Source organism: Hyperolius riggenbachi, chromosome 3, assembly GCF_040937935.1.
Source record: "Hyperolius riggenbachi isolate aHypRig1 chromosome 3, aHypRig1.pri, whole genome shotgun sequence".
NCBI lineage: Eukaryota > Metazoa > Chordata > Amphibia > Anura > Hyperoliidae > Hyperolius > Hyperolius riggenbachi.
In genome coordinates this window covers 474502106-474515351 of record NC_090648.1, presented here as the reverse complement: position 1 = coordinate 474515351, position 13246 = coordinate 474502106, and the positions used below count along the sequence as shown (strand labels likewise).

The 13246-nt window shown below is 44.2% G+C and overlaps 1 protein-coding gene across 1 annotated transcript in view; it reads right to left on the bottom strand.

The window, feature by feature from the left end:
• The window catches only part of LOC137564335 (leukotriene C4 synthase-like), a 77203-nt gene extending 64458 nt beyond the window's left edge, over positions 1-12745 (bottom strand). Inside the window, exon 1 of the mRNA XM_068278093.1 lies at positions 12679-12745. The gene's annotated coding sequence lies outside the window, so the exon portion shown is untranslated. The remainder of the gene's footprint in view (positions 1-12678) is intronic.
• Between the last annotated feature and the right edge of the window lie 501 nt (positions 12746-13246).

Below are 13246 nucleotides of genomic sequence, written 5' to 3'. Positions count from 1 at the left end.
CCATGCAGATAGTGCCCAGGCTGGGATCCGAACCAGGGACACAGCGCTGCAAGGCAAGCTCGCTAACCATTTTGCCACTGTGCTGCATAGTGGTTAGTAGATGAAGGCTAGGCTCACAGTGGCTGTTGTGTAGAGGTAGAGCAGAATGCAATGTATAATGCTCTACTCCTCACACGGTGAGACGTAACTCTTCTTACCGCACTTTTAGTGAGTCTGTTCAATGAGCAAAAGTAAAGATGTTAATGGCGGCAGGAGTGAGACTGGCTGTAGCAGCACAGCTTCCCTGCATGGTCTGCCTCCATCTGCCCAGCACAGCTTTCCTGCGTGCTCTGCCTCCATCTGCCCAGCACAGCTTTCCTGCATGCTCTGCCTCCATCTGCCCAGCACAGCTTTCCTGCGTGCTCTGCCTCCATCTGCCCAGCACAGCTTTCCTGCACGCTCTGCCTCCATCTGCCCAGCAGAGCTTTCCTGCATGCTCTGCCTCCATCTGCCCAGCACAGCTTTCCTGCACGCTCTGCCTCCATCTGCCCAGCACAGCTTTCCTGCACGCTCTGCCTCCATCTGCCTAGCACAGCTTTCCTGCAGGCTCTGCTTCTATCTCACCAGCACAGCTTTCTCTGCATGCTCTGCCACCCATCTGCCCAGCACATCTTTACTGCACGCTCTGCCTCCATCTGCCCAGCACAGCTTTCCTGCACGCTCTGCCTCCATCTGCCCAGCACAGCTTTCCTGCACGCTCTGCCTCCATCTGCCCAGCACAGCTTTCCTGCACGCTCTGCCTCCATCTGCCCAGCACAGCTTTCCTGCATGCTCTGCCTCCATCTGCCTAGCACAGCTTTCCTGCAGGCTCTGCTTCTATCTCACCAGCACAGCTTTCTCTGCATGCTCTGCCACCCATCTGCCCAGCACATCTTTACTGCACGCTCTGCCTCCATCTGCCCAGCACAGCTTTCCTGCAGGCTCTGCCACCCATCTGCCCAGCACAGGTTTCCTGCATGCTCTGCCGCCCATCTGTTCAGCACAGCTTTCCTGTACGCTCTGCCTCCCATAACGGGGCCTTTTTACTGCACAATGGAGGGAGGTGCAGGCACAGATGCAGTAAAACATTTGCACACCAACCCCGACACACATATAGGGTCCATTTTTCTGTAACTGCTCACCTTGGGAATCCTTTAAGTGAAAACTTTAGTGACCGTTTACTTACCTAGGACTTTCTCCAGCCCCCTGAAGTCTTCCTGGTCCCCCGCCATTGTTCCGAGCTGCTCCGTTACCCTGGTGTCCCCTCCAGAAGCTGGGTGACTCGGCGAGTCATCCGACCACTGCGCATGCATGGCACTGGCCGTGCGTCTCGAGCATTCTGCGCATGCAAAGTATCAATTTTACTTACTGCCCAAGCGCAGAATGTTCCCAGCAACAGGAACGTGATGGAGGTGCCGCGTGCCATGGGGTTGTGCTTGCAATGTTCGAAGGGGGACAGTGGAGAAACGTCGCAGAGTAGAATGACGGTAACGGACCAGGAACACTTCAGGGGGCTGGAAGAGCCCAAGGTAAGTAACTGGCCGATAAATGTTTTTTTTTTTGTTTTTTTTTAACATTTCCTTTTAAAGGGAATCTAAAGTGAAAATAAACTTAGGATATAATGATTTGTATTAGTAGTACAGCTAAGAAATAGAACATTAGTAGCACAGATATGAGTTTTGTATTGTTTCCAGGACAGGAATGCAACAGAGCTTCTCTGAGCTCTCCGACCCAACTTGGGTCAGCTACATTTCTGTTTTATACATGTACATCAAAGAAACAGTGAAAGACAACTTCAGATAAGATTTTACTGCAGGGAACTTCAATGGGTCATTAGCTCTGCTCTGTTTCATAGTTTAAAATACAGAGTGTAGTAAACTGCAAATATTACAGAATGATGCAATGTTGTAAGCATCTTTGCTACTAATGTTCTATTTGTTAGCTGTTTCACACAATTCATTATATCATTTTTTTTTTTTTTAATGCTTTAACCACTTAACCTATTTTAGTTCCCGGACGTAGAAACTACGTCCTGGAACCATGCGCACTCCCGGCCGCGGTTCGATAGCCAGGCAATCGGTGAATCGTGCTATGGTGCCCGATCACTGATTCCTCTCCCCCGCTGAAAAAGCAACAGCTTCTCTCGGAAGCTTCGCTTTTTCTGGCTGTAGCGTCCCCCATGCGTCTCTCTAAGCGTATGTTACGCTTAGAGTGACGTCATGTAAACAAACTCATGGCCGCCATCTTGTGGCCAAAAAGTAAAACTACAACTAAAAGTAAAAAAAAATAAAACTCAACACACATTTACATTATAAATCTATTGTATACATCCCACCCTCCCAAAACTACCCAAATAAAATGTTTTATATAAAAAAAACATGTAAATATTTACCTAAGGGTGTAAACTTTTTAAATATCAATGTAAAGATGAAATATTTTATATTTTTTTTATTTTAAACTTGTAAATAGTGATAGATGCAAAACGGAAAAAATGCACCTTTATTTCCAAATAAAATATTGTTGCCATACATTGTGATAGGGACATAATTTTAACGGTGTAATAACCGGGACATATGGGCAAATACAATACGTGAGTTTTAATTATGGAGGCATGTATTATTTTAAAACTATAACGGCTGAAAACTGAGAAATAATGATTTTTTTTCCATTTTTTTTTTATTCTTCCTGTTAAAATGCATTTACAGTACAGTGGCTCTTAGCAAAATGTACCCCCCAAAGAAAGCCTAATTCGTTGCGGAAAAAACAAGATATAGATCAATTCATTGTGATAAGTAGTGATAAAGTTATAGGCTAATGAATGGGAGGTGAACATTTCTCAAGTGAAAACGACGGAATGCGAATGGGTTAATGACATGCTAACTTATAAAAACGTCCTGCTAAAGCCTCTTAATGGCTCCAGGACGTTTTTATAAGTCAGACAGTGCTGTTGCCACTGTGCGCGTGCGTGCTCCTGCATGCATGTGCGCGTGCGTGCTCCTGCATGCATGAGCGCGCTCCCGCGCGTGCACTTGCATCCCCGTGCACGTGAAAATAGTGGGGGGGGGGGAAACACCAAAGAAAAAAAATCAACCTTTATTTCCAAATAATATATTGTCACCATACTTTGTACTAGGGACATAATTAAAATGTTGTGATAACCAGTACAAATGGACAGAGACAATGTGTGGGTTTTATGTACAGTAGCAGTGTTCATATTAAAACTATAGGGGAATAAATTGGAGAAATAGTGGTTTTTTTTTTTCATTTTCTCCTTGTTTTTCCCTTTTAAAATGCATAGAAAATAAAGTAATTATAAACAAATATCAAACCTAAAAAGCCCAATTGGTGGTGAAAAAAACAAGATATAGATCATTTCATTGTGATCAGTAGTGATTAAGCTATTGGCAAATGAAAGGGATGAGCACTGGAAGGTGAAAATTGCTCTGGTCTGTAAAAACCGCCTTGGGGTGAAGTGGTTAAAGTCAATGGGTACCGTGGGGGTAAAAAAAAAAAAGCCAGATGCATACCTAAGGAGAGGGAAGTCTCTGGGTCCTATAGAGTCTAGACCACTCCCTCTCCTGGTGCCCTTGGTGCAGCACTGGCTCCCGTGTTTGAATCCCTCCCATGGGGGACTTATGAAGTGCAGTAGTGTCTGAATCACACCAGAAACAAGTATACAGCTAACCTTGTCAGGGTAGTAAATATGGCAGCCTCCATATAACTCTTGCTTCAGTTGTCCTTTAAGTCAATTTAGTGTGAAAACTTTGGTGAGAAAGTTCACTAAAAGTGGCCATACATCTACCAATGATGGGCAGATTAGACCAAGAGACGGATCTCTCCCTCCCTGAATCTGAAGACATAACAAAAAGTTGTTTAGGTGATACTTTTAATGACTAACTGTACAAGATTTCTTTGCAAGCTTTTGAAACTTTAAAGTGAACCAGATATGAAGCACCCTCATGTATTTTACCATATATATCAGTGGGTACATTAGAGAAAACACCTAGCCTGCTCTCTGCTTTATCCGTCACTGCTCAGCCTGCCTGTTATCAGCCCTGATAAAAATCCCTGACTGAGCATTCAGGCCCCATACACACTTGAGCATTTTGCCCTTTCAAGTGTGAATGGGGCCTCAGTCTGGCTTTGCTCAGGAATCATTATAGCGGAGTCTGTCTTCTCTGATCTGTCTTTTCAAGCCCAAGCCTGCCTCATTCTGGCTCTGCTATAATGACTCCGCTATAATGATTCCTGAGCAAAGCCAGACTGAATGCTTAGTCTGGGATTTTATCAGGTCTGATAAGAAACAAGCTGAGCAGTGAAGGATGAAACAGAGAGCAGGGTAGGTGTTTTCTCTAATGTCCCCACTGATATATGGTAAAACACATGAGGGTGCTTCGTCTCTAGTTCACTTTAAGTTTCTTCTTCAGGCATGTTTTAGAACTGGATCAGAACCAGATCTCTCCCTGAACGAATCTGATGGGAGAGAGCTGTTGGCTGCCCATATACTGGAGGTAAGGGCCCGTTTCCACTAGGGATTAGGATCGCCGCATCTCCTTGCATCCCTCCGCAGGTATTTCCGGTTGTCTTCCAGACAGCTGGATGCGGCTTCCCGTCGCTGGCTATAGGGACTCAGATGCGTGCTGCGTAAAACTGCAGCATGCTATCCATCATTTCCCCTGCACCGGATCGCGTAGGTAAATTCGTGTAAATGGAAAGCACTCCATTGACGTGAATTGGTTTCAGTTTCCTCGCGATGCGGAGCGGTTTCCACATTGCAACGCGTCTAGTGGAAACGGGACCTAAAGTATTTAACCTCCTGAGCGGTATGGACGAGCTCAGCTCGTCCATTACCGCCAGAGGGTGCCGCTCAGGCCCTGCTGGGCCGATTTTCCTCAAATAAAAAGCAGCACACGCAGCCGGCACTTTGCCAGCCGCGTGTGCTGCCTGATCGCCGCCGCTCTGCGGCGATCCGCCGCTAGCAGCGGCGAAAGAGGGTCCCCCCAGCCGCCCGAGCCCTGCGCAGCCGGACCAATCAGTTCCAGCCAGCGCTAAGGGCTGGATCGGAGGCGGCTGACGTCAGGACGTCGACTGACGTCCATGACGTCACTCCGCTCGTCGCCATGGCGACGAGGAAAGCCAAACAAGGAAGGCTGCTCATTGCGGCCTTCCTTGTTTATTCTGGGCGCCGGAGGCAATCGGAAGAACGCCTCCGGAGCGCCCTCTAGTGGGCTTTCATGCAGCCAACTTTCAGTTGGCTGCATGAAATAGTTTTTTTTTTAATTAAAAAAAAAAACCCTCCCGCAGCCTCCCTGGCGATCTCAATAGAACGCCGGGGAGGTTAAATCCATGGTTACATTTGGGGGACAGCGGCTGGGGGTCTGTCACGTTTGTCTCCATCTTGCATGCTGTTACCGCCACGCACCCAATCGACCACAGCAGCCCAAGACTTTCCAGGTTGCTCCATCGATATATTCAACCAATTTCAGCCTGATATTTTCATCTGATGTTACAACAATTATCAAATTGGATGGTCAATCGGCCGCAAAACGGCTAGATGTATGACTACCTTAAAGGTGGCCATACACTTATAGATTTGCAGCAGATTCGATCATCGGATAAGGGGCCCATACACTGCTCGATTTCAGCCATAGATTGATTTTCAATGGATTTGTTGCTGTGTGTGGCACACATCAGATTCCTGTCAGATTCAACTTGACAGGCATCTGACAGGAATCTATCTGATGGTTGAATCTGCTGCAAATCTATAAGTGTATTCCTGTCAGATTCAACTTGACAGGCATCTGACAGGAATCTATCTGATGGTTGAATCTGCTGCAAATCTATAAGTGTATTCCCCTTTCTGACCTATAGATTTCTGTCAGATGCCTGTCTGACAGGAATCTATCTGATGTGTGCCACACACTAGGAACAGATTTCCAATAGCTGTCAGAATGAAATCTATCTAAATGCATTATTGGACCATTAGATCCAATGCAACTCTATGGGCTATCGATCTTCTGCCAGCAGCCGATTGACCTAGATCTTCCATCCTGTCAGATAGATCAAATCCATCGAAATCGGCTACAAATCGATCAATAAATTTGAAAGAATCGAATTCTGGTCGATTCTGGCTGAATCCAGGGCCAGGGCCCCTTAACAATAACCTCTTACCTGAAGAGCAGAACTGAGTTGTTTTGAACCCCTCAGTGGAGGGAAATGTTGCCATAGGATGTGCAGCAACAATGCAGTCACCCTTCATTTTATCACTTTCTGATAAGCAGTATCTTCCCCTTTCTGGCCCTGAGATATCAGAGTGACTCTCACTATCAGCATATGGGGGGAGGAAGGAAAGCTTGGCACACAGATCAAGTTCCTCTTTCTCTCTTCCCTAATCGCTGTGCTGATAGGGTCGCCTGGTGATGTGAGCAGATCTATGCAGCTAGGTTCACAGTGAGACGTTATGGTGGCGTGTTATAAAGGCTTATAATGCAGCTTACCACACTGCAATCCTAAAGGGGCCCATACACTGGTCAATTTCAGCCATCGATCGATCAGAAATTGATTCTATCAAATTCCCAGATCGATTTGTGGCCGATGTATCTGACAGGATGGAAAATCTAGGTTGATCTGCTGCTGGCAGCAGATCGATGGCCCATAGAGTTGCATTGAATCTAATGGTCCAATAATTCATTTAGATCAATTTCCAATAGATTTAATTCTGAAATCTGTTGGAAATCTGTTCCTAGTGTGTGGCACACATCAGATTCCTGTCAGATTAGACTTGACAGGCATCTGCCAGAAATCTATCTGATGGTCGAATCTGCTGCAAATCTATGTGTATGGCCACCTTAAGACTATAGGTGGCTATACACTGATAGATTTGCAGCAGATTCAACCATCAGATTCCTGTCAGATTCGATCTATCTGATGTGTGCCACACACTAGGAACAGATTTCCAATAGATTTCAGAATGAAATCTGTTGGAAATGGATCTAAATGCATTATTGGACCATTGTGCTGGGCATACACGGCTCGATTTTGCCGCTGGATTCCGCAGGCGATTCTCTTAACTTCTGCTCGGTTTTCTTATCTTTTTCCATTGTCCTCCATGCAGAATCGAGCGGCGAAACGATCGGGCATGTCGGAAATTATCTATCAAGCCATCTAAATGGCTAAAAAACAAACCGTATATTCCCAGCATTAGATCCAATGCAACTCTATGGGCCATCGATCGGCTGCCAGCAGCCGATTGACCTAGATTTTCCGTCCAGTCAGATAGATCAAATCCATCAAAATCGGCCGAAAATCGAACAATCGGCTGATTCGATAGATTCGATCAATCGATGGCTGAAATCGACCAGTGTACTGGCCCCTTACCGTTCACAGTGCAACGTTAGCATTGCAATGTAATAACGTCTAGCGTTATAGTAACGCACTGCAGCAGTGCATTACCTCTAAACACACACGTTAAACAGATACAAAGAAGCATACATTTTATTGCCTGTATGCTTCACTGTACCTACTGTATATAACGTTTATGCAGCGTTAATGTGTGTTACCACCTTTTTTTTGTTGCATTGTAATTTTGAGTTGCGATGTTAACATTGCATCAAAACGCAACGTCCCACTGTGAGCATTCTGACCCATATTTTACGATTTGGTCTGAAGTTTCGATCAGAATCTGAGGTACCATACACATATTTTCAAGATTGTCGCAATTTCGGAATAAAGGTTTGTAAACTCCGAAAAAATTGTTTGGTTTGAAAAATCAAGAGGAAAAAAGGAACTGAATAGAATAGTTGCATATTTTTTTTTCTGATTGAATACAATTTAAAAATCCATCACACACCATACAATCTATATTTAAAATCGTGTGTGTGTGTCGCGATCACTCAAACGGCTTGACCGATTTGAACGAAACTTGGTACACAGATCCCTTACTACCTGGGATGATATGTTCTGGGGGTCTCGTGTCCCCCCTGCACATGTGAGCGGAGCTACAAACAGCCAATCAGATTTCACCCATTCAAGTCAATGGAAAAAATGTAAAAGGCTGCCATTCTCACAGTAATCAAGCCAGAGTCCCCACACTTGGCACAGTTGGTCGCTTGGTGACAGAGGTTACAAATCCAGGAAAAGTGGGCGGAGCATAAAACAGCCAATCAAATTTCAGTCATTCATTTTAAATGGGAAAATGTAAACTGCAGCCATTCTTAGACTGTTAATTGCAGGGTTCTCAAACTTGCCACAGTTGGTCACTGGGTGAATGCGATTAAGATTCAAGAAAGTGGGTGGAGCCTACCACAGCCAATCAAAATTCACCTATTGATTTTCAAGGGGAATATTTAAACTGCTGCTATTCTTACACTTTTAATGGCAGAGGCTTCAAACTTGCTACAGTCGGTCATTGGGTGACTGGGGTTCAAATTCACTAAAGGGGTGGGGCCACAAACAGCCAATCAGATTTCCTTGGTGGATAAACTGCTTCCATTCACACATTTTTGATGTCAGAAACCTGAACGCTCACAAACTTGGTCATTGAGTGACTGTGTGTCAAGGTTACAAAAAGTGGGTGGAGCCAAAAACAACTTTAACTGGGAAAAAATAAACTGCAGCCATTCTTACACCGTTAATGGCAGGGTTCTCAAACTTTGCACAGTTGGTCACTGGGTGAATGAGCTTAAGATTTTGGAAGGTGGGTAAGGCCTACAACAGCCAAAACAAATTCACCTTTTGATTTTCAAAGGGAATATTTAGGCTGCTACCATTCTTATACTGTTAATAGCAGATGTCTCAAACCTGGTACAATTGGTCACTGGGTGACTGGGGTTCAAATTCAGAAAGGAGGCGGAGCCACAAACAGCCAGATTTGTTTATTTTTCAATGGGAATATACAAAGTATTGAAACCAAGGACCCCAAAGCTGATAAACTTGATAATTGAGTGACTGTATGTGAAGGTTAGAAAAAGTGGGCGGTGCCAATAACAATTTTTAACATGGCAGGGTTCCCAAACTTTACACAATTGGCCACTGGGTGACTGGGATGAATATTCAGAAATGTGGGTGGAGCCTACAACAGCCAATCAAAATCTACCCATTGATTTTCAAGGGGAACATTCACATTGCTTCCATTCTTACACTGGTAATGGCAGAGGCCTCAATCCTGATACAGTCAGTCATTGGGTGACTGGGGTCCAAATTCACTAAAGGGGTGGAGCCACAAACAGACAATCAGATTTGTTAGATTGTTTTCAGCCAATCTGTTATTGGCAGGGTTCTTAAACTGGGTGGGTGGGGGATACAGTTGGTCACTGGCTGACTGAGACTAATATTCAGGAAAGTGGGTGGAGCCTGCAGCAGCCAATCAAAATTCACCTTTTGATTTTCAAGGAGAATATTTACATTGCTGCCATTCTTACAATCTTAATGGTAGAGGCCTAAAATCTGCTACAGTCAGTCACTGGGAGACTGGGGTTTAAATTCTGAAGGGAGCGGGCCAAAAACAGCCAATCACATTTGATTAATTTCAATGGTAAAATGCAACTTATTGATGCCAAGGACCCCAAAGCTCATAAAATTGGTCATTGAGTGACTGTATGTCAAGATTACAAATAGTGGGCGGAGCCAAAAACTTTTTTTCATGGGAAATGTAAAGTGCAGCTTTTCTTACAATGTTATTCGCAGGGTTCTCAAACTTTGCACAGGATCAATATTTGGAAAAGTAGGTGGAGCCTACAAGAGCCAATCAAAATTCACCTATTGATTTTCAAGGGGAATATTGAAACTGCAGCCATTCTTACACTTTTAATGGCAGAGGCCTCAAACCTGCTACAGTCGATCGTTAAGTGTCTGGGGTTCAAATTCAGTAAAGGGGTCGAACCACAAACAGCCAGATTTCTTTGCTGGATAAACTGCTTCCAGTCACACAATTTTGATGCCAGGGACCCAAAAGCTCACAAACTTGGTCATTGAGTAGTGACTGTGTGTCAAGGTTACAAAAAGTGGGTAGAGTTAAAAACAGATTTTTCTGGGAAATTGTAAACTGCAGCCTTTCTTCACTGTTAATGGCAGGGTTCTCAAACTTGGCATAGCTGGTTACTGGGTGACTGGGATTAATATTCAGAAAAGTGGGTGGAGCCTAAAAATGCCAACTGTTAATGGCACAAGCCTCAAACCTGGTACAGTTGGTAATTGAGTCACTGGGGTTCAAATTCAGAAAAGGGGACAGAGCCACAAACAATGAATCAGATTTGTTTCATTTCTTTGGAAAATACAAATGATTGATGCCAAGGACCCAAAAACTCACAAACTTGGTCATTGAGTGACTGTGTGTCAAGGTTACAAACAGTGGGCGGAGCCCAAAAAATTTCACAGGGAAAATGTAAACTGCAGCCATTCTTACACTGGTTATGGCAGGGTTCCCAAACATTCACCAGATTAATATTCAGGGAGGTGGGTGGAGCCTATAATAGCCAATCAAAATTCACCTGTTGATTTTCAAGTGGAATATTTAAATTGCTGCCATTTTTACACTGTTAATAGCAGATGCCTCAAACCTGCTACAGTTGGTCATTGGGTGAATGGGGTTCAAATGCTGGAGAGGGGGGTGAAGCCACAACCAGCCAATCTGATTTGTTTAATTTCTATTGAAATATACAAATTATTGATGCCAAGGACCCCAAAGCTCACAAACTTGGTCATTGAGTGTTTTGTGCGTTAGGGTTAGAAAGTAGGCGAAGCCAACACCAGCCAAATACATACCCAGGCAACGCCGGGTCATCAGTGGGTGGAGACAAATACAAATTTCACTGGGAAAATGTAAACTGCAGCCATTCTTACACTGTTAATGGCAGGGTTCTTAAACTATGCAAAGTTGGTCACTGGTTGACTGGGATTAATATTCAGTGGGTGGAGCCTACAAAAGTGAATCAAACTTCACCTATTGCTTTTCAAAGGGAATATTTAATTGCTACCATTCTTGCACTGTTAATGGCACAGGCCTCAAACCTGGTACAGTTGGTTATTGGGTGACCGGGGTTCAAATTCAGAAAAGGGGGTGGAGCCACAAACAGCCAATCAGATTTTTTTTTTTCATTTCAATGCAAATTATTAATACCAAAGACCGCAAAGCTCACAAACTTGGCCATTGAGTAATTGTGTGTTAGGGTTAGAAAAAGTATGCAGAGCCAACACCAGCCAAATACATACCCGGGCAACGCCGGGCAATCAGTTAGTTCTTGATAAAATTGGTCTGAATTTTCCAACATGTCCAATCTCAAAAATGGTAAATTCGATCGGATTTCTCAATCAAAAACAAAAAAAGCTTTCGATTTTTCGGGACAACTGATTGTATTTATCAAATTGGTGTCAAATGAGATCTTTTAATTGTATGGTGTGTGGCCAGCTTAAGGCTGTGTACCCACTTGAACATTGAGGCCACGCTCCTCTTCAGGCACAAGCGCGGTTGCACTGCGATTACGGCTGCACCTGCAGAGAAAGCCAGAGACGAACATGCATGAGCAACTCTGTGTTACTGTGCAGCGTGGCTGTACTCACGTAGGTGCTGCTTGGCTGTGCTCTTGCCAAGGTGCAGCGTGGCTTCGCAAAGGTGCAGCGTAGCTGTGCGCTCACCTAGGTGCAGCGTGGCTTCGCAAAGGCTGCATGGCCGTGCTCACCTAGGTGCAGATGACAAACGCGGCCCTGATCAGCTGGAAAGTAGTGGGCGGCGGCAGAAATGCGGTAGGAAGCCTCTGGAGGCAGAATTAAATTTTTCACTCAACGTTCGGCTCGGGTTTGCTTCAAGTGAGAGTTACAGTAATCTTGTTTGTCGTATTTGCCTCAAAGGTTTGTGCAGCTCATTTTAAGCAAAGACTCCCATCCATTTTTGTTAATGCCATTTTCACCTGTCGGTCATTTGAATGTAAGAAATTACAGGTGAAATGGTCCTACTTCAGCCTTCGGTATTAACATGCCTGTTTCCATACCAACCGCCGTATGAAGCAGCCACATGTTGACCTCTTGGGTATATTGGGTGAGGACACTTGGTCAAAACAACACAGGACCATTAGGAAGGCATGTTTCATGGCCAATAGTTATTGTGTTGAAATGGATGAACTCTACTTTACCCAATCTACTCACCTGGAAAAACCTGAAAATAAAAATGACTCTCTTCTTTGCTACTAATGTTCTATTCATTACCCGTAATACACTTAAGGTGGCCATACACTCATCAGATTAGCAGCAGATAGATCATCAGATGGATTTCTTATCTATCTGATGTGTTTTTAGAACATTTTTTACCAGGATAGAATTCCAATAGATTTCAGTTTGAAATCTATTGAAATTCGATCTGTTGGCATTTTTTGGCCATCAGATTTCCATTAGGGCCAATGCAAAATGATAAGCAATCTCATCAGATCGACCTAAATTTTCCACCCTGCCAGTTCGATGGAAATCCATCAAAATCGGCCGTCGATCGGTCGATTGGCCAACCGATTTGCGATCGATCGATTTTGATCAGCCAGAAAATCGGCTGAGTGTATGGGCTCCTTAACAAATACATATATATATATATATATATACTTTAAATATAAGATTAAAAAAAATAGAATTGATAGAATTATATCTCCCTGCAAACTATATAATATTAGGTCTGGTTACCTTAGCAGAGATATTTCAGTGGCCTGTGCTCTTCAGTCTTGTATTGCTTGGTGAGCAGTAGCAGAGCTGTGGATGTTCTGCACACAGGTTCCTCTTATCTGTGAGGTAAGCCTGCTGGAGTAGCACCTCCACCCCTCCTCACACACCTTGTCCTGTTCTGCCTCAGGAGCTCTGATCCCGCTGTACTTCCTCTTCCTGTGCGGGAATGACTTGCTCTAACATTTGCATGTTGTGTAGAGCATGTATCATTATGCTGGAATTTTATAGGATGGCAATACAGAATAGAACTTGGCTATGTGCTATGGATCATTGCACATGGAGTGCTGGGTTTGTTTTAAAGGACAACTGAAGTGTGAAGTAAAAGGAGGCTGCCATATTAGTTTCCTTTTTAAACAATACCAGTCACCTGGCAGTCCTGCTGATCTATTTGGCTGCAATAGGGGCTGAATCGCACCAGAACCAAGCATGCAGCTAATCTTGTCAGATCTGGCAATGTCAGAAACACCTGATCTGTTGCATGCTTGTTCAGGGTCTATGGGTAAGAGTATTAGAGGCAGAGGATCAGCAG